Genomic DNA, 20397 nt, shown 5'->3' on the forward strand with positions numbered 1-20397 from the left:
CGTTGAGGGAGGGTGACCGGGTCGCAAACTCGGGTCTCTTAGCCTAGCATTTTCTTCCATATTGATGTACTTTTCAGCTCTTTCCTGTACATCACTTAAAGAGGCGGGGTGTCTTTTTTATATGGACTGTGAGAAGGGACCTTCTCTAAGACCATTGACTAGCCCCATGATGACTACTTCGGTGGGCAGGTCTTGAATCTCCAAACATGCTTTGTTGAACCTTTCCATATAGGCCCGTAAGGACTCCCCGACCTCCTGTTTTATTCCCAGGAGACTTGGTGCATGTTTTACTTTGTCTTTCTGGATGGAGAACCTCATCAAGAACTTTCTTGAGAGGTCTTCAAAACTGGTAATTGACCTCGGAGGGAGGCTGTCGAACCACTTCATCGCTGCTTTTGACAAGGTTGTCGGAAAAGCTTTGCATCGCGTAGCGTCAAAGGCGTCAGCCAGATACATCCGACTTTTAAAGTTGCTCAGATGATGCTTTGGATCAGTGGTTCCGTCATAGAGGTCCATATCGGGCCTTCTAAAGTTTCTCGGAACTTTTGCCCTCATTATGTCCTCGCTAAAAGGATAGTTCTCCCCTAAGGGCGAATCTTCTCTACGGTCGTGGGAGTTCTGACCTTTGAGGGAGGATTCTAACTTTAAGAGTTTTCTTTCTAACTCTTTTCGTCGCTCCATCTCCTCTTTTAGGTTCTTTTCGGTTTCCTTTTGTCGTTCCCGTTCCTGTTCTAGCTGCTCGAGGCGACTGTGGACTAATCCCATGAGCTCAATTGCGTGGGATGGTCCTTCTTTTTCTGATTCGCGCCCCTCCGAGGAATTTATCTTCGGGTTTTTGATTCCGGAGGTGCCTTCCCTGTGTTGATCGTTGGCTTCCTGGTGAAGGGTCTGGTCTGCCTCATTGTTTCCAGTGTTCAGATTCTCTTGTTCAGAATCTGTCTCCACATGACCCTCTTCAGGGGATCTATCCGCCATCACTGGTTGATCTCTCGGGTTCCCCGGCAACGGCGCCAATGTTACGGTGGGTAACCGGAGATTAATGGGTTGGATGGCGTTGGTTGGCCCAAACGTATGAAGGAGGTGGCTTTCGAGTGGATCTGTTCTCGGTGTTCCTCCGTCCGACTTGCACGTGTGAAATAATGGGGGGTGGTACCTGCAAAGACACTCCGATGCCTAAGTTAGCAAGAGTGTGAGCAAGTTAGAGAGTATTGGAACTTAGAGATACCTGAATGGTGTCAGTGTATTTATAGTGGTGAACCAATAACCACCGCTGAAGTAGTGCCACCTTTAACTTCTTATTTTTTTTATTATTTATTTAATTACTTTTTTATTAAATAGTTAAAATCAAATTTTATATATTTATAAAATCAAATTTAATTAAATATCTTTCAATAATGATATTAAAGAAGGGTTGGAAGTATGTGAAAAAAGTTTAATAGGTCGAATTCTGTCTCATAAATTCTTCTTAATTGACACAATTGAACTTGCTATGTTTGCTATATGACGACAGTCTGAAGGTTTTTATGTCACTAATCATGGAGACAACACCTTCTAATTCTTCTTTGATAACAACAGCTAATAGGGTATTTCTGTTCGGGAGGAAGGAACCATGAAATCGTTCGTTGAAAGCACTGTACTCTTAAAAAAATAATAATATATATTTATTATCTACGATGAATGTAATCTAGATTTTAGAACATAGTCAACATATACTACATACATAATCTCTACTTCAAATACTTCCCAAGTGAGGCACAAAACTGTTGAAAACTTGAAATAGTTGTACATAATAACTAATTATTTATTATATATTAATAGATTAACACAATATAAATTTAGATCTTTTTAATTTTAATTTTTTATTTAAAAGAGTAAAGTGTAATTTTTTTATTTTTAAATCTTTTTTTAATAATTTTTTTGTCTCATTTATAAAACAAATAATAAAAAATTACATTTTATCATTTTCAATTTGAATTTGAATCAAAATCCCGCCAAATTACTTCTTTATTTGAAAACTATCAGGTGCCCAACTTTAAAAGCAAGTATTTGTCAATCAGACACAGCTCCACGTGTCAGCAATAAAACGTTTCACTTGTGATTCACAGACCACTCTACTACTCTCCTATTATATATTAAAATAGATAGACATATCTATCTTATTAGATACTTACTAATTAAAAGTGGATGTGAATGTTATTATCCTGTAAAGTTTTATGCTATTGATTCATACGACCCATTTTTTCTGGCCTTTTTCATAAGGTAAATTAATTATTTGGTGTTTTATTTTTACAATATTATTAATAAAAAATTGAAGAATGTTGAAGAAATTTTAAAATTTAAATAGATTAGTTTATCATAAATGTCAGTAGAGTTCAAGAAGAGTTCTGATAATATAATAAAAAAATTTAAAAACATACATAAAAAAACATTCTTTATTATTTTTGTGTACTCTTTATATACTCTTTCAATTTTTTATTAATTAACCTTAACAAAACCATCTGACATCAGTTTTGATTATTAAAATATCCTTTACTGTAAAAACTAATTATTATATTCATTGCTATAACTTATTAAACTCTAATTTTTCTTAAAGTGGTTCCATCCAATTTTTGTATGGCTGCCTGATAACATATAAGAAAGTAGAATAGAGAAATGCAACAAATAGAATTGAAGTTTTCACTTCCAAAAAATTGGTCTATGTGCTATAAAATAGTTCAACATTAATTTTATATTTTTATTCTTGAATAAATTTATTAAGACTAAATTTTTATGAATAAAAATGATTCCATATACGCCTAATGACATGACCCAATTCGACAATTCCGTAGCCCATAGGGTCCAAGTCCCAAAAGAACAATCAATTATTCTAAGATTTATAACACTGTTGTTCTCGCAGAACAATATAACTAAAAAAAGTGATAACATGTAAAATTTTAGGGGAGTGCTAGGGGAACAATGAAAATTTTGAACAACATGAACAACCACCAATCAAATGAAAATATATTATACCTTAATTTAATGCTACTAATTAAATTTACTCTTTTAACCCTATTAATTCACATTATTTACACATTGTTCAAAAATCTTGTTGGTTACCTATACTTTTCCAAAATTCTTATATACATAATCAATAGCTACAAGTTTATAACAACAGATATATATACATACATACATTAATTAATTAAGACAGAAAAAGGTAATAATATACAAACAACACTATTCTATACTAGAAAGTAAAAAAAAAACACAAGAACAGAGCATCTTGAAATCATCATTGTCATCATGGTTGTCGTTAATTTCCGGTGTTACTTGTCGAAAGGTAACCACTCGAAACCGGCAGGGTTGTGGATGTAGAGCTAAGGTAGTAGCTGCCTTCTCCGCTGTCTTTCTGCTTCTTGTTGCGGCCGGAGCAAGACAACGCCGCTACTATGCTCTTGAATATTCTAATCTTGATTTGGCCCCTTCTCGGCGGCAATCTTTGTGTGTCTCTGACGGTGGTAGTGATGGTTATTCGTTTGATATCTCCATCGGCCATTAAAGCGAAAAACAGAGGAATTAATCAGGACAAGTGAACAAATGATGGTTGGAGAAGGTGGAATCTCAGAAAGACTAAGAATAAGAATAAAGAGCGAAAAGAGAAACAAGTCTTTTATTTTGGTTGTGAAATGTGAATTGTAACGAGAGTGAAACGTGAATTCCAAAGATAGCTGTATTATAAAAGGATCAGAGAGTAACTATAGCAACCTTGCTGTTAAATGTGGGAGTGTATACAATAAAATGAAGGGAATCAAAAATTGTAAAAGTGCAAGTCAGTCTTGATGTCACTCAAAAACTGAAAAAGTCTATGAGAATTGCAGCGGTAAATGATCGGATTATGGAGGTAAATCTGAAGTATGAGCAAATAGGGTATTTCTGTTTTTATTACGATCATCTGGAGGTACGAGATGAGAAGCTGCAACACACTGATAAAGGGGAGAGTGAATGAAAACAGAGCAAACAGGTAAAAGGGTTACAGTGATGAATTTGATATATAGAGCTTCTTAGTTCACTGACTTCATCATTCGAGTGATGGCATCACTGACGTACAAAGTTCAAATGCTTCAAGATGAAGGAACCGTGAAATTGTTCGTTGAAAGCACTCTTAAAAAAATAATAATATATATTTAATTATCTGCGATGAATGTAATCTAGATTCTAGAACATAGTCAACATACACTACATACATAATCTGATAATCTCTACTTCAAATCCTTCCCACGTGAGGCACAGGACTGTTGGAAACTTGAAATAGTTGTGCATAATAACTAGTTGTTTATTATATATTAATAGATTAACACAATATAAATTTAGATCTTTTCAATTTTAATTTTTTATTTAAAAGACTTAAGTGTAATTTTTTTATTTTTAAATATTTTATTTACAATTTTTTTGTCTCATTTATAAAATAAATAATAAAAAAATTACACTTTACCATCTCTAATTTGAATTTGAATCAAAATCCCCTCCATTACGGTCAGGTGTCCAACTTTGAGAGCAAGTACTTGTCAATCACACACAGCTCTACGTGTCGGCAATAAAACACTCCACTTGTCAACAATAAAATGCTCCACTTGTCACTCACAGACCACTCTACTACGCAAGTACTTGTCAATCACACACAGCTCCACGTGTCGGCAATAAAACACTCCACTTGTCAACAATAAAATGCTCCCCACTCACAAGCCACTCTACTACTCTCCTATTATATACTAAAATAGATAGACATATCTATCCTATTAGATATTTACTAATTAAAAGTGAATGTGAATGTCATTACCCTGAAAAGTTTTATGCGATTGATTCATACGACCCATTTTTTCTAGCCTTTTTTATAAGGTAAATTAATCATTTGGTGTTTTATTTTCTACAATATTATTAATAAAAAATTGAAGGATGTTAAAAAAATTTTAAAATTTGAATCGATTAGTTTATCCATAAATTTCAGCAGAGTTCAACAGAAGTTCTGATAGCATAATAAAAATTTTTTAAAAAATACATAACAAAACATTTTTTATTATTGTGTACTCTTTATGCACTCTTTTAATTTTTTATTAATTAACCTTAACAAAACCATCAGACATCAGTTTTGATTATTGAAATATTCTTTACCGTAAAAACTAATTATTATATTTATTGCTATAACGTCACCAAAAAAAAATATTTATTGCTATAACTTACTATACTCTGATTTTTCTGAAAGCAGTTCCACCCCATTTTTGTATGGTTGCCTGATAACATGTAAGAAAGTAGAACAGAGAAAATGCAATATGTGCGATAAAATAGTTCAACGTTAATTTTATATTTTTATTTGTGAATAAATTTATTAAGACTAAATTTTTATGAATAAAAATGATTCTATAGAAGCCTAATGCATAATGGCATGACTCAATTCGGCAATTCCGTAATCCATAGAGTCCAAGTTCCGAAAAAACAATCAATCATTCTAAGATTTCTAACACTGCCGTTTTCGAAATTCAGAGCAATGTAATTAAAAAAGATGATAACGACACATTTTAATCACAAAGAAGGAGTAATAATTGTACAAACAAAATCAGCTACAAGTCTACAACCACAGTATATACATACATACATACATTAATTAATTAAAACAGAAAAAGGTAATAATATACAAACAGCACTATTCTATACCAAAAAAAAAAAAACACAAGAACAGAGCATCTTGAAAATCATCGTCATCGTGTTGTCGTCAATTTTCGGTGTTACTTATCGGAAGGGTAGCCACTCGGAACCTGCGGGATTGTGGATGTAGAGCACGATTAGGAGCAGAAAAATTGTAGTAGCTGCCTTCTCCGCCGTCTTTCTGCTTCTTGTGGCGCAGGACAACGCCCCCATTATGCTCTTGAATATTCTAATCTTGACTTGGCCCCTTCTCGACCACAACATCAATGTGTCTCTGACGGTGGCGGTGGTGGTTATTCGTTTGGCATCTGCATCTGCCATTGAAACTAAAAACAAAAGAATTAAACAGGGAAGTGAACAAATGGTAGTTGGAGAAGGTGGAATCTCAGAAAGACAAAAAGAATAAGAATGAAGAGTGAGAAGAGAGACAAGTCTTTTGTTTTGGTTGTGAATTGTGAATTGTAACGAGAGTGAAGTATGAATTCGAGTGATAGTTGTGTTATCAAGGGATCAGAGAATAACTATAGCAGTCTTATTGTTGAAGTTTCTCTGTTTTTACATGTTTCATTGTAGAGTCTTTAATTAATTTATTTTTTTTAATAGATTCTAAAAAATATATAAAAAATTACAACTTTAAGATTTTAGAAATTGAATAAGTATTTAAAATCTTATAATGCTAGACTTATATTTTTAATCAATCATCTTATACATTCATAGAAAAATTAATGTAGGTAATATTCTTTAATATTTTAGTTTATATTAACTTATATCTTTTGAATATTTTTTTTTTCAAATGGTAACCTTTAAAACAAACATTTTAATTTTAATTAAACTAAAAAGTTAACTATTTAGATTTATGAAATTAATTATTCAAAATATTTTATTAGTATGTCTTTCATATTTTGGACATGTTTCATAGATCTATTTAATTTTTTTTCTTAATCTATGTGAAAAGGAGCTTATATCTATTAACATATAACAAAATTTTTCACACGTTTATGAATTGAGTGATTAATATTTTTTAAAAATATTAATGTTTAAACTAATTACAAAACATAAGTATATAAAATTTAGAGTTGTTAAAACTAATTTATATATTTTTAATGTTTTTTTATTCAAATGAAATTTTTTTAGCATATTTTAACAAATTTTAAGAAAGAAAGAAAATAGATTAACGGTATGCACCATTAATTCAACATCCATTTCTTATATTCATAAAGAAAGGAAGAAAGAAAATTAATGGTCCAAAATGAGATATTGTCATTAATTCTTCCTCAAATTCACATAAACAGAGGTGGAAATACTTTCAAACTACGCATCCACTCACACTAGGATCATCGTCAAAGTGAAGAGAGCTGCGGAAATCTTGCCTCCTGTTCATAGGGAAGATCTTTGTGTGCTGGTATCAACCGAGAAAGAAAATATCGAGCTCCCCTATTTGAATGCAAGGATCGATCCTAGGAGCTGGAAACCTTATTTCAGTGAGCTCTTCAGACAAACGTTTTTCAATATGATTCTTTTTCCGTATTTGTTCGATGAGAAATGCAAGATACAAACTTCTTATGAGCAAATAAATTATCACAAAGCAATCACGTATAGTCATAACATTGTTGCACACATATATTGTTAAAGAAAGTCAAAGCAACAACCAAACCTTTTTAAAGAAAAGAAAGCCAAAGCACAACCAAACCTTTATGAGGGGATTGTGTATCTTTCCTAATATAATATTAATAAATCAATGAAAATATTTGCCAACTTTGAGTTGTGAGGGAGATTGTGATCATACTGTTTAGGTTTCGCTGAAGGTACAATCCCACAATTTGATCTATAATGACATCAACACCTGCAGGCTGCAGCAATACAGGCAGTGGCAACTGAGATAGATGCTTCAATTATTGCACAAATTAATTACAAAATTTAGAGAATAATATACCTTTCGCTCTTGTTTCTTCTTTTAATCGTGCAACAGAATCTTCTGTCTTATAATTGACGACAACATCGGCTCCAAGATCCTCAGATAGTCTTTCTTCTCTGCCTGAAATTCAACACCTGATTTAGACAAAACTGTTCACGCTAACTATATTGGTTGTTCTAATCTGGTCAATTCTGTCCCCTTGAAATGCAAAGCAATTGAATTTGTAAACAGACTACTGGCCGAAAGAAAAGGTATTATGTTCACTTAAAAATTTTGCATTATAGTGATAAAAGTAGCTTCGCAAAAGAAAACTCATGCATTTATAAATATGAAAAAGAGAAAGCTATTAGATCACAATTTTAGATTGAGCAACGTGTTTTCTTTTGTTATCCTTTTTCAAATTTAATTTCAAAATTACACACATGTTCAAGTTAGAACTGAGCATAGAACTTAATTAATCTACATTGGAACAATATCATTAATCAGAACAACATAGAATGCTTTACTTTCAATATACTCATTTAAAAATGCTTATTAAAGCAAATCAATAAAGGACCTTAAGAAATACCAATATTGTTGCCTATTGGAATGCACCGAATGCTTTACTTACAATGATAATTATGCAGAAATGGAATAAACCAAGCTGCTTCTATTTAAACTCACACATGCCTCTAGCCATTAACTTGTTAAGTTACAAAGCTTCTATTTTATTTGAACACTACAAAATGGACAACTAAGATCATATTTAGCCATCATCTATGTATATATCTTAATTCTTAAGAGAAATTAAACCAACTTTTCTATCATCACCATCACTGCTATTTAAAATGATGGACAATTTTAAAAACTGCTATTTAAAATGATGGACAATTTTAAAAAGTGAAACACAGAAGAATTGGAAATTGACGAAGAGAGTTTGTATGTATTCTATCAATTAGTCCTCTAAAATCAGCTTTAATCCATGTAATGATTAAAATGTTATACTATGTCAAATCATAATACAATGCTTCTGCAAATTATCCCTGGCTATGATGTCTTTGAAACTGTCATAATATAAAGCAATTCACTACTAATTACTATCTCAGTATATTTTCTCTGAACGCAAAAAATTATGTAAGAAAAATTATGCCTACAATCATGGAAGAAATTATTACTTTAATAGCAAATATATTCTAGAGCAAAAATGTTAAATTGATTATGCAAACGTTTCTTCTATATTGAAGGAAATTCTTAGCTTATGTAGTAGTATTATACCGTGTGAAGTTGAAAACCAAATCATGAGTAAATTCAGGTAATATATCTACATGACCAAATAAATAAAGAAAACTGAACATAGCCAAACAGGGTATCATATTTTAGTTATGAAGGCTAAACTTCTTAGCATAATCTAATTAAACATAATAATACAAAGACCGAGCACACTTGTATTGTATATAAGAGATGAAATTAATTAACATATATATATATATACCTAAACAAATAAATCTTTTCACAATGTAAAAATTGGTGGGGTGGCTTTTGCAGATGAGAGATGTTCTTACTTTTCAGCAATTTCAAGCAATTCAACTGCAGTTCCAACAACAATAACCAACCCTTGCCAAGCCTCAAGAGATGTCATTGGTGTTAGAACACTCCCTACAAAAATTAATTATCAGATCAACTTTGCTGTTTGGATTAAATTAAGATCATTCTCTTTCTCAACTTCAATTTCCACTATAAAAAAGATACAAACTACTTTCAATCAAAAATTATTTACTCCCATTTCCCTATAGTTGCCAACTATTTATTTTTCAGTGATCTACAGTTGAAAAGGCCAAAGGGTATCCCACTAAAACAAAAAAGCACTAATATGAACCAATGAAGAACTTCATAATTCACAAATTCATCTTTTCAAATGTTTGAAAAATTCTCTCTCCCTCTTACCTGCTAATTCTTGAAGGCACATTCATTTGTAACAAATGACCACCATTATGTCACTAAGAGATAAAAATTCCTGCAAAAATCAGAAAAAAGAAATAGACAAAGAGAAGTAGATAAACAAATACTTTTTTAAAAATATTCGAATAAAAATTTTGCGAATTAATTAAAAGAGTAAAGTAAACTACAAATTGATCTTCCAAGGAAAGTAAAATCAAAGACCAAACTTCGATTATATAATTTTCTTCTGACTTTTTATTTTCTCAAATAAAGTAAAGTAGTAAACTACAGATTGATCTTTCATCTAGATATAATTAGTATCAAACAGAGAATATAATTCTGATCCCATAGAAAAAAGGCAACAACTGACACTAACCCAATGGTAAAGAAGAATATGGTGGCAAATATTCAGTATAATATATTTTTGTTTAAAGGAAAACACATCCACATAAATGTCTCATGATTCACCACAAAAAATGCATAAAAGTTTGCAACAACGTAACATTTAGGGAGCTCCATATACAACATAAATGATGAAATGAACAAAAGAAACAGGTATTGAATAACTTCATTTGAAACTTACAATGCTTGTTGATGATATTTTTCATAGTCTCCCTCTATCTAAACAGAATACCTATATGACATTAAAAATGAATTTTAAAAAATATAAAAGCCAATGAAATTGATACGTTTTCTGAAATGAAATATGTGAACCACACCTTTAAAAGTCAACTTACCTTCTCCAGCTCATACTTAACAATGTTAACTTTTCTAGTTTCAACAACATACCATGCTAATCCATTTCAACCACCTTTGCCAATTGTAAACTGTCTAGAACTCCAGGAGTCTAGACATATATTGCAGCAATAACAAAAAGTAATGTTAATGTTAAAAACTTATTAGTTTATGCATATTCTCAAGTTTAAAACACCAAAAATAATATCTCCTTCTTTGATGAATATGATTTTAATGTATTCAATTATTTTAAAAAACTTCTACTTGTTCTCTTCTTGTTTGCTAAAAATGTAAAATTTATAAATATTTCAAAGAATGTTTTAAGCATAAAAACACTAAATAAATTTTGGAATACTCAATTGATTTTTGAAAAAGAATTGTAATGTTCAATAAAAATCATAACAATCTGCTTGGCGTATTTTTATTTTTGCTATCTATTTTATAGAATAACTTTGACCAAATTATTATAAAAATAGATAAACGAATTATAGGTCTTTGAAATTTTAATTTGCATTCACATAATGAACACCCAATTGGTTTTTCTTTTAAAAAAATACCGTAAATTTTATCAGATATATAATTAATTTTATATACCTTTTCTTAACCAAAAATCAAAATTTTATATAAAAAATTCTAAATTGATAGATATGAAATCAACAATCAGATAGCAAGAATTGAATTGGGCATAAAATTTAGCTTACTTGTTGATTAATTAGCCTATGCACTTATCAAATACATCTTTGAAGATGACTGCACCCAACAACAAAAGCGGTAAGCAACAACAAACACATTAATCATTTGGTTAAACAAAGATAAAGCCTTCTCCAAATCATCATAAAGTTCGCACAACCCTACCACGTATAAATCTAAAAAAAAGAAGCTATTAAATCAAATTTCAGATTGAATAACAGAAACATGTATGAATTTTCTTTAGTCAAACTTTTCTATAATAATTTTAGGATTACACACAGATAGAACAAAGCATGGAATGCTTATTAAAGCAAATCAATAAAAGACCTTAAGAAACACCAATATTATTGCTTATTGGAATGCTTTATGATAACTTTGCAAAAACCTATTAATAATTGATTCTTTGCAAACACCAATATGTAATTAATTCATTGCATATGTATACATGTATAAAGAGAAAAAAGAACTACTTAGTTGGAGATTTTTTTTTAATTCTTTTAAATTAAGATTCAGCTATTACATATTTACATTCATAAACTGAAATGGTGCGAGAAAATTAAAAAAGAAATACTTTAAGGTAAGTGTCTCTTGAGAGTACGGGAAGTATCACTCTGTGATTCTCGGTTTGAAGAGTAAATGTAATGCAATTATCTTTATAGGAAACATCTAATTTTAAATGGAGATAATAATGAAATCAATCTAACCCTTTTAACAAGAAGAAAACTTGAATGGTACCTCTTTAAAAATAATCTTGCCATATGCGTCCATCCTTTCGATACATCACCAATATATTCTGGATAAAAAAATGGAGGAACTTCAAAAATGCTAGATCTTTCAAGGAAATAATTTCCACGAATTGAATATGCATCTGAGTATTTGCAACCTACGGAATTGGACAATGATAAAAATGAAACTTCTAATATATCAATGTTCAAAGAATTCAAAAAGAAGCTCGCACATTGTTGATTTAAGAAAGTAATGAACTTATCACAAAAACAATATCTTCAACAAACAAAAGTTCAATGCCAAATAATGTCTTTTCTCCAATGTTCTCTCCAACAATAAGATTTTTTTTTCTTGAAATTACTGCCCTCACTCCATCCAGTAGTATATCAGGCTTCACTTTTCCTATTCTATTTATGAGAAAACAAAGTAAATTTGAAAACGAATTTACAGAAATCAAAAACCAAAAATATTAAAAACAAAAATAGAATCATACACACATAATATCCTTTCAAATCAAACCCTTCTTCTGAAAATCATTCACATATGATATCCTTTCAAGAAATGTGTTCTTGTTTTTCAAATATATGAAACTCAATTTTTCGATGAAGTTTAATAGTCAAAGAAACACTTCATAAGTTTTATTTGCGTGACTATTCTAACATTTAGAGAGTAAATTACCTCTGCAACATGGTGGACGACAGAGATCTCTGCGTTCTCTTCACCAGTATGGTCAACTTGCCGCTAGCTGCTCCTTCTTCAATAACAGGAGCAACACAACTCACAACTCATTGCTGCCACTGTTCTTCGTCTCCGCTGCATCCACAACCATCGCCACCTCTGACTTGTTGTTTTTCATCTCCACTGCTCAACGGAAACAGCTCCGGATCATCTGGCGCTATCTTTCCTTCGTTTTTTTTTGCCAATCGCTCTCCCAACTGCAACGGAAAAAGAATTCTCATACTTCATGCTACAAAATAACGAAATTTAGCTCATAATAAAATCAAGTGAAAAGACAATAGACGTTAGACATAACAAAACAGACATTAAGAACTAACCTTGGGAAATTGAGTTGTAACTTTTGCATCTTGTGGGCATACTGTGCTAAGCACCTGCTTCCCATAAAATAACTCTGCATTTGCCTAGATGTAAGTTGTAAACAAATTACAACAGAAAAATATCAGTTCTTAATTGATTTGGAATTAGCACAAATCAGATCAACTACATTTTTCTAGTGCCATTCAAGAGAAATGTATCAATACAAGGGTCATTTGATAAGATATTTCTTGGGTACTATTTAGGGACTATTGGAAGAAAAAATCATATCTTAATCTTGATAAGATAATTTACGTAAAAAAAATTCATTGATTAACAAGTTTAGGAAACAGACCAACGATAATGTATGCTTTTTAGAAGCCTTAGAGAAACAAAATTTACTTAAAATAGTGGGAATTTTAAATATTTATTATTATCCCCATTCTCTCCATTCTCTCCCATAGAAACTAAATCTAGAAAAAAAGGAGAACAATAATGCATGAGGCACACCTCATTAATTGGAAACTCCACAGTATTAGATCCTGGTCTCAATATCGTTATTTTCGAATTCACCATCTTTACTTAGCCCTCCATACTCCACCATAAGTTGTGCAGCTATAATCTATCTGAAAATAAAACAGAAAATAAAAATCAGATACACAAACACAGAAAAACTATAGTAACTAAGGAAGACAGTTCTCTGCATCATCAGCCACCGAAATGTTTTTGCTCCAAAAAACACAATTGTTCAGAATAAAAATAATTTATTAAACCAAGATGACAATCTTTAACTGGCCATACACACCAGAAACATAAAAAGATTAGTGGAAAACATTGAGCAGAGAAACTTAACAAATCTAACCGTATTTAAGCTTGAAGTCATTTGGGGTGGAGTGAGTCACTGCACGACTTGGCCTTTCCTGGGCAAAGCTGTCCGATTCAGAACGGTGGTTGGGCCATCGCTGCTGCATACTTAGTGTGCGTCAGCGTCGCGCTTCGCATCACCATCTCTGGCGCTGATTCCTCACCATCCATCAATCATGTGTATGAGTATTCTCTTTACAATTTCCAATTTCTAGTTTATTAAAAACCGAGTCATAGGCCAGATTGATGGAAACCTGAAGCTTATATCAACAAAACAAAACAAAAAAAAGAAGGAATTGAAACAAAATCATCGACAATGTGAGAAAATCTATTAACGCTGGTATAAACTTCGTTAACATTTTTCTCAAGAAGCTGCATTTCAATAATTAAAAAAAAAAACAATGTAAAAAAATAAATCAAACAATAAAAAAAGCGTGTGACGGAGAGAACAAACCATGCTTCATTTGCAGCACCTGCCAGCGAAGGAACGTCTGCGACGCCGTTCTGCGGTGGATGCAGTTCTACGCATCCAACAGCAACGATGGCCTCCATCACCGCCGTCGCCTCATTCCTCTTCCTTTCTCTATCGATCTACCCTCCTTCTTTGTGACCGCTGCGGCGTTGCCCTCGTCGCCACCCTCTTCTCCTTCTTCCGTCGTGCTTTCTCTCTTCTCGTTAAAAAAATTGTTGACATCTCAGTTTTGAAATTTGCCTATGACAAATGTGAACAAATTAAGATATATAAGAGGCTAAGAGCACAGCTGAAACAAAATAGATTTGAATTTGATTCAAATTCCCGCCCCATTGCTTTGCTCTGTGATGCAATACTCTTGTACTTTTATGATTCATTGTTTTTTTTGACACTGTCGTGCAATTAAGATAAACACTTTGTCAAACATAGAAGGTACTACTTGTCTATCAAAGGACCATTTACTACATTTTTATTATATATTAATATAATATAATTAATATAACAATAATAATTAGGATTAGAGTTATTTATTTTAATTTCTTATTCTTTCTTATTATTTATTTAATTATTTTTTTATTAAATGGTTAAAATCAAATTTTATATATTTATAAAATCAAAGTTAATTAATGATATTAAAAAAGGGCTGTAGGCATGTGGAAAAAGTCTAGTAAATTAAATTCTATCTGATAAATTCTTTTTAATTGACACAATTGAATTTACTATGTTTGCTATATGACAACAGCCTGAAAATTTTCATGTCACTAATTATGGAGACAACACTTTCTAATTTTTCTTTGATAATGAGCAGGATTTAATTAGGGTGGAGAAGGAGGTTTCATGACTTCTCAAAAATTACATACTCAATATCAAAAAATGGAACAAGGAGATGTGTATTAATGCTGAAGAATTTTCTCTTGTTCCGATCTGAGTGTAACTACGGGATCTCCTAGAATATTGTAAGATAATTGCACTGTAAAGAAAAATTAGTACAGCTATTGGTGATGTGTTGGATGTGGGAGTGTTTACAATAAAATGAAGGGAATCAAGAATTGTGAAAGTGCAAGTCAACCTTGATGTCTCTCAGAAACTGACAAAATCTGTGAGAATTGCAGAGATAAATAATCAGATTATGGAGATAAATCTGAAGTATGAGCGAATAGGGTATTTCTGTTTTTATTGTGGTCATCTGGAGGTACGAGGTGAGAAGCTGCGCAACACACCAATAAAGAGAGAAGATGGAAAAATGTTGGGGAGAGTGGATGAAAACAGAACAAACAGGTAACAGAGTTAAAATGATGAATTTGATAAAGAGCTTCTTAGTTCACTGACTTCACCATTCGAGTGATGGCATCACTGACGTACATTGGTGAAATACTTCGGGAGGAAGGAACCGTAAAATTGTTCGTTGAAAGCACTCTTAAGAAAATAATAACAATATGGCGAATTCTCTGGTGTAGAAGCTCCTTTTGCTTCTACACATGTAGTATTGTGGTGGCAACATCGTTGAGTGACAAGTATCCATTTTTAAAAAACAAGAACTGCTGTGTGACAGGGTGGGCGCAGACTGCAAAGGCTACAGTGATTCTGCACTGTTCACGCACATGATAGTTAATATCGTTGATTAACAAAAATTATGAATCCTCTAATTATGCTTAATAATGGGCCTGTATGAGTTGGAATTTTGTCTGTAGTTCCTTTAGCTAAAAAATCCAAAAATGTTTGGGCTGTTTTTTTATGGTTCTTTAGATAAGTTAGTTCATCTTATGTGTGATCCAACCTCAGCCTTATGTACTACAAGTACAAGCACCCAATGGCTTTGGCTTGTCTGATAGTAAGCATTTTGTCACATTTTATCCGTATAAAAATATTTAAAATGTATACAATTATATAAATTTATATAAATATTGTCACATACATATCCAACTATATTAAAGAGAAAATAAATTCTGTTATAATTATTACAGAATAATTCTTATATAAATTCTGTAATATGATTTGTTATGATGTTTTAAAAAAACGTTTCAATGTACTTAAACAAATTATCTTGTACTTTTTCAAACTTTTGTTCTAATATTCTAATATTTATTTAAATAAAGCTCTTTACATAATTAAAGCAACCAATGGTTAATTACATTTAAAAAATTTAGAAAATTATATTTAAGTATATAAATACATGATAATATTCTACCAACATAGATATATTTTTAATAAAATAGTAAATTGTAATTTTTTTCTCTATTAAAAAATAAACCCTATTCTTAGACTAAATTTTGGTGTGAAGTATGTAACATCCGTTAATAATCGTATTTAAACTTTTGATATTTAAATTTAAATGTTTGATGAAAAATTGAAAATAATTTTAAAAGTGGGTGAAATAATTTTTTGTTGATTTTAGGGTGTTTGGACTTTTGATGTAATCTATGAAATGAAAAATGTAATGGTGTTAATATAGTTGACTTAAGGGATTAAAGGGATTAAGATTATAATTTAGTCTAGGAATAGGGTTTGATTTTTTAATAAAGAAAGAAATTGCAATTTACTATTTTATTAAATGTATATCTATGTTAGTAGAATATTGTCACGTATTTATGTACTTAAGTATAATTTTTTAAATTCTTCTAATGTAGTTAACCAGTTTTTTTAATTATAGTTGTAAAAATCAAATTGAATTAGCTGGTTCAACTGAAAAACTGGTAAATTAGACCATTAATCAGTCAAATTTAAGAACTGTTTTAGGTTAAGAACCAGTCAAGTCAGTCCAATCGAATTGCTCAAAAAAAAAATTTTAAAATTAATAAAAATGTGATTTAAATTTGAGTCCTCCTTGTATTGCATGCTTCTCTAGTCATTAAACTATGTTATTTTTTATTAACAATTATATTACAGAATTTATATAAATGTTACAGAATTTATGTTTTTTTTTTAAATGATTGGATATGTATAGGATAATATTTATAGAAATTTATATAATTGTGTGCATTTTAAATATTTCTATACGGACCAGATGTGACAAAATGCTTATTCCTAGACAAGCTGAAGTCATTGGATGTTTGTAGTATATAAGGTTGAGGTTGGATCACAAACTAATTTATCTAAAGAACCATCAAAAAACATCCCAAATATTTTTGGATTTTTTAGCTAAAGGAACTACAGACAAAAAATTTCAACTCATACAGGCCCATTATTAGACATGATTAGGGGATCTATAATTTTTGTTAATCAACAACATTAATTCTTCAGAAGGAGGTTTGTGAAGTTGTTAAGGTCTTTTTTCGGGAAGGGGTCCTACCAAGTAGCATTGGAGATACTATTATAGTCTTGGTCCCTAAGACCAATTTTCCAGAATCTCTTAATCAGCTTCGACCAATCAGCTGTTGCAACTTCATATATAAGATCATTTCTAAAGTGTTGGTTATTAGGCTTAGAAGAGTTATTGATGCGATTGTTTCACCTATCCAGAGTGCATTTGTGGGGGGACGTCTCATTCAGGATAACATGGTGATAGTGCAGGAAATGTTTCCACTACAAGAATTTGACAAATTAGCGACGAATTTTTGCGAGAAATATGTTTTGTCACTAATCTGTCACTAACTTGCGAGGAATTAGTAACCCACTAACGACAAAATTAATGAGCGGTCACAAAATACCTGAACTTGAGAAAAGCGACTGATTAGCGAGAGATTTACGAGTAAGTTTGTTTCTCGCAGATTGACTTTTGTGGCTAAAAAAAGAGCGGGAAAAATTCCCTCACTAATTTGTCACAAATTAATTAGCGAGTGACAATGTTCTAGCAAATCAGTCACTTAGGGGTTCAATCGAATAAAAGTAAAGTAACGAGTGAAATTATTGTCACTATTCCGTCGCAAGTGTTTGATATACAATTAGCGAGAAACAATTCACACACTAGTTCGTCGCTAAATAAACTCGCTAATTTGTCGCATAATATTGTAAAATTCAAATTAGGTTAGCGATGGAAAAATACTCGTCGCTAACTCGTCGCAATGGATAAATCATTCAGCTAGGAAAGTGTTCCTTGCTAATTTGTCGCTAAAGTGGAAATATGGATATTGAGCGCCTAGGACCTAAGTAGCGAGAAATTTGCGACCGTTTAACAACTGACCCACTTCGTTCGCTGATTTTAAGTCGCTGATTAGCGGGCGAAATACAGTTGTCGCTAAGTTGTCGCAATTTAAATTTAGCGAGCGACTTGACAACTGCAATCTTGTCGCAAAGCAAAAGCTATATCCTACCTATTTTGTAGCAAATTACTCACTAATCTCGTTGGAAATCTGTCGCAGAGTTATAGCAAATACAGAGCTGATCGTGAAAATTTTAGAAGTAACTGATCGCAATTGAGTCACTAATCAAAGCTTATTTAGTGAAAAATTAGTGACTGATTAACAACTGATAAACTTTCTTTGCTTATTTAATGTTGCTACTAATTTGTAAGAAAAAACGTTAGTCCTTATTTCGTTATTCACAAAATATACTAAAAAATATATAATAGATAAGATAATTAAATATTATATATGAGAATTTATTTGTATATGATCTTGTCTAAATTTTATTATTAGTTAGAATTTAATAATTGTCCAAATTTTATTATTAATTAGAATTATTATGTGCTCAAAAAGTTAGAGATGGCGTTCGAACAGGAGACATTAAGAAAGTAACATTCCACTCTAGCCACTCTACCAACATGCTCCTTGCTATTTTTTGTGATAAATTATTATTATATAAGAAACCCCTGAACGAATTTTTATTTTTATTTTTATCTTTTTAAACATGAATTGACATAGATACCAAATTTAAGATCAAATAAGTAACAACACATGATATATGAACATAGATTGATATACTTATTGTGTTATTTTTTTCTGTTGTTCATTTAAATTGAAAAAGTATTTTGTACTATTGACTAATTTATTTTCTCTTTTTGCGTCATAAATTATTATATCTAAGAATTGATACTTGATTATTATTAATATATTTGTGAAAACATGCATTTTAAGTTTTAACTTCTAATTTTAATTTTATTTTTATAATTTTATATTTTTATTTAATTATGACCGAATCAATCGGTAAATCAACGACTCACTAGTTAAACCAATAACCTAGTGATTCTGTCATATAACTGGATTAATTACCGGTTCGATTCTGATAACTATGTACATATGTATAAGAATAAATTCAGGAATATATATAATAATATAATGACTATATTTACATTTATGATTAAATTTAATAAATAATAGACCCAAACTTAATTTATACATGTAATCAAACTTCATAAATAACATAATTAATCTATATTCAAATTTATAATCATAATACATTTAAAAGTGTACACATGTTATGGTGGCTATTTTTGGTGCTCCTGAAAAGTTTGATTATAATATTTTAAAATATTTTATTATTCTACTCTAAGAGGTTTTTTAACGTGAAATGTTTACTTCTTTTAGTAGTTGATATTTTTGTCACAAAAAAAAAATTAGAAAGCATATTTGTTGTTCTTAAAGTTTGTTAAAAATTTTAAAAATTGTCCTAAACTTTATTTTATTTCAATTTTGTCTAAACAAATTTTCAATTTGTATCAAATGTATCCCTGAGATCTAATTTTCGAGCCACTTATTTGACTGCTTATGCTTCGACCCAGTGAAAACCAATTTGACCCATATAGTTTTCAATAAAAAAAAACTGGTGACCCAGTTGGTTTATATGATCCGAACCGGGTCTTGCTTGATTTTAAAATGTTAAGATTAAACTAAAAAGTCATAAAATATTTTAAAGTGGTCGTCCATTCATTATATATATTTACTATTTTTTTGGTTTTTCATGATATTTCTTAACTTGACAAGTTAAGAATTAATCTATTATGAATCGGAGTTTTATTTAACAGTTTGTCATTAGCCAACGAATTATTACATACACAAGATGAGATTCAAATGCCAAATACTTGTACCAACGTAAGTTGGCACAGATGAATGAGGGTTTGTGTTCCTTAACCATCTCTCCCGGTTCGATACTCACTGGAGGATGGGAATGGAACTTGCTTGCTTGGGAGGGTCGTTCACTTTGCCTCTGCAGTACCCGATGGATTAGTCATTGGACTTCCGGCCTGATGGATACCTTGGTGTAAACAAAAAAAATGTCGAATACTTGTTTACTATTTATTTATATGATATATATATTGCTATAAATTATATTTTAAATAAATTTTATTATATACAAAATATCCAATAATGTATATTTAAATTGAATTTATGAGATTTTGAATATAAAAATATAAATTAAAAAATATAGAAATATTTTTAAATTAAAAAAATAATACAAATTATTTTAGTTTATTTATTTTGATACAAAATCA

General features: G+C 30.8%; 1 long non-coding RNA gene across 1 annotated transcript; it reads right to left on the bottom strand.

Moving 5' to 3' along the window:
• On the bottom strand, window positions 7150-10906 carry LOC107623444. Its single transcript, XR_002356806.1, has 5 exons — window positions 10095-10906; window positions 9518-9587; window positions 9066-9229; window positions 7613-7714; window positions 7150-7529 (listed from the first exon to the last, which is right to left on the bottom strand). It is a non-coding gene; the product is annotated as an uncharacterized LOC107623444 (long non-coding RNA).

The sequence above is a fragment of the Arachis ipaensis genome, chromosome B10 (assembly GCF_000816755.2).
Source record: "Arachis ipaensis cultivar K30076 chromosome B10, Araip1.1, whole genome shotgun sequence".
In the NCBI taxonomy this organism is placed as follows: Eukaryota; Viridiplantae; Streptophyta; class Magnoliopsida; order Fabales; family Fabaceae; genus Arachis; species Arachis ipaensis.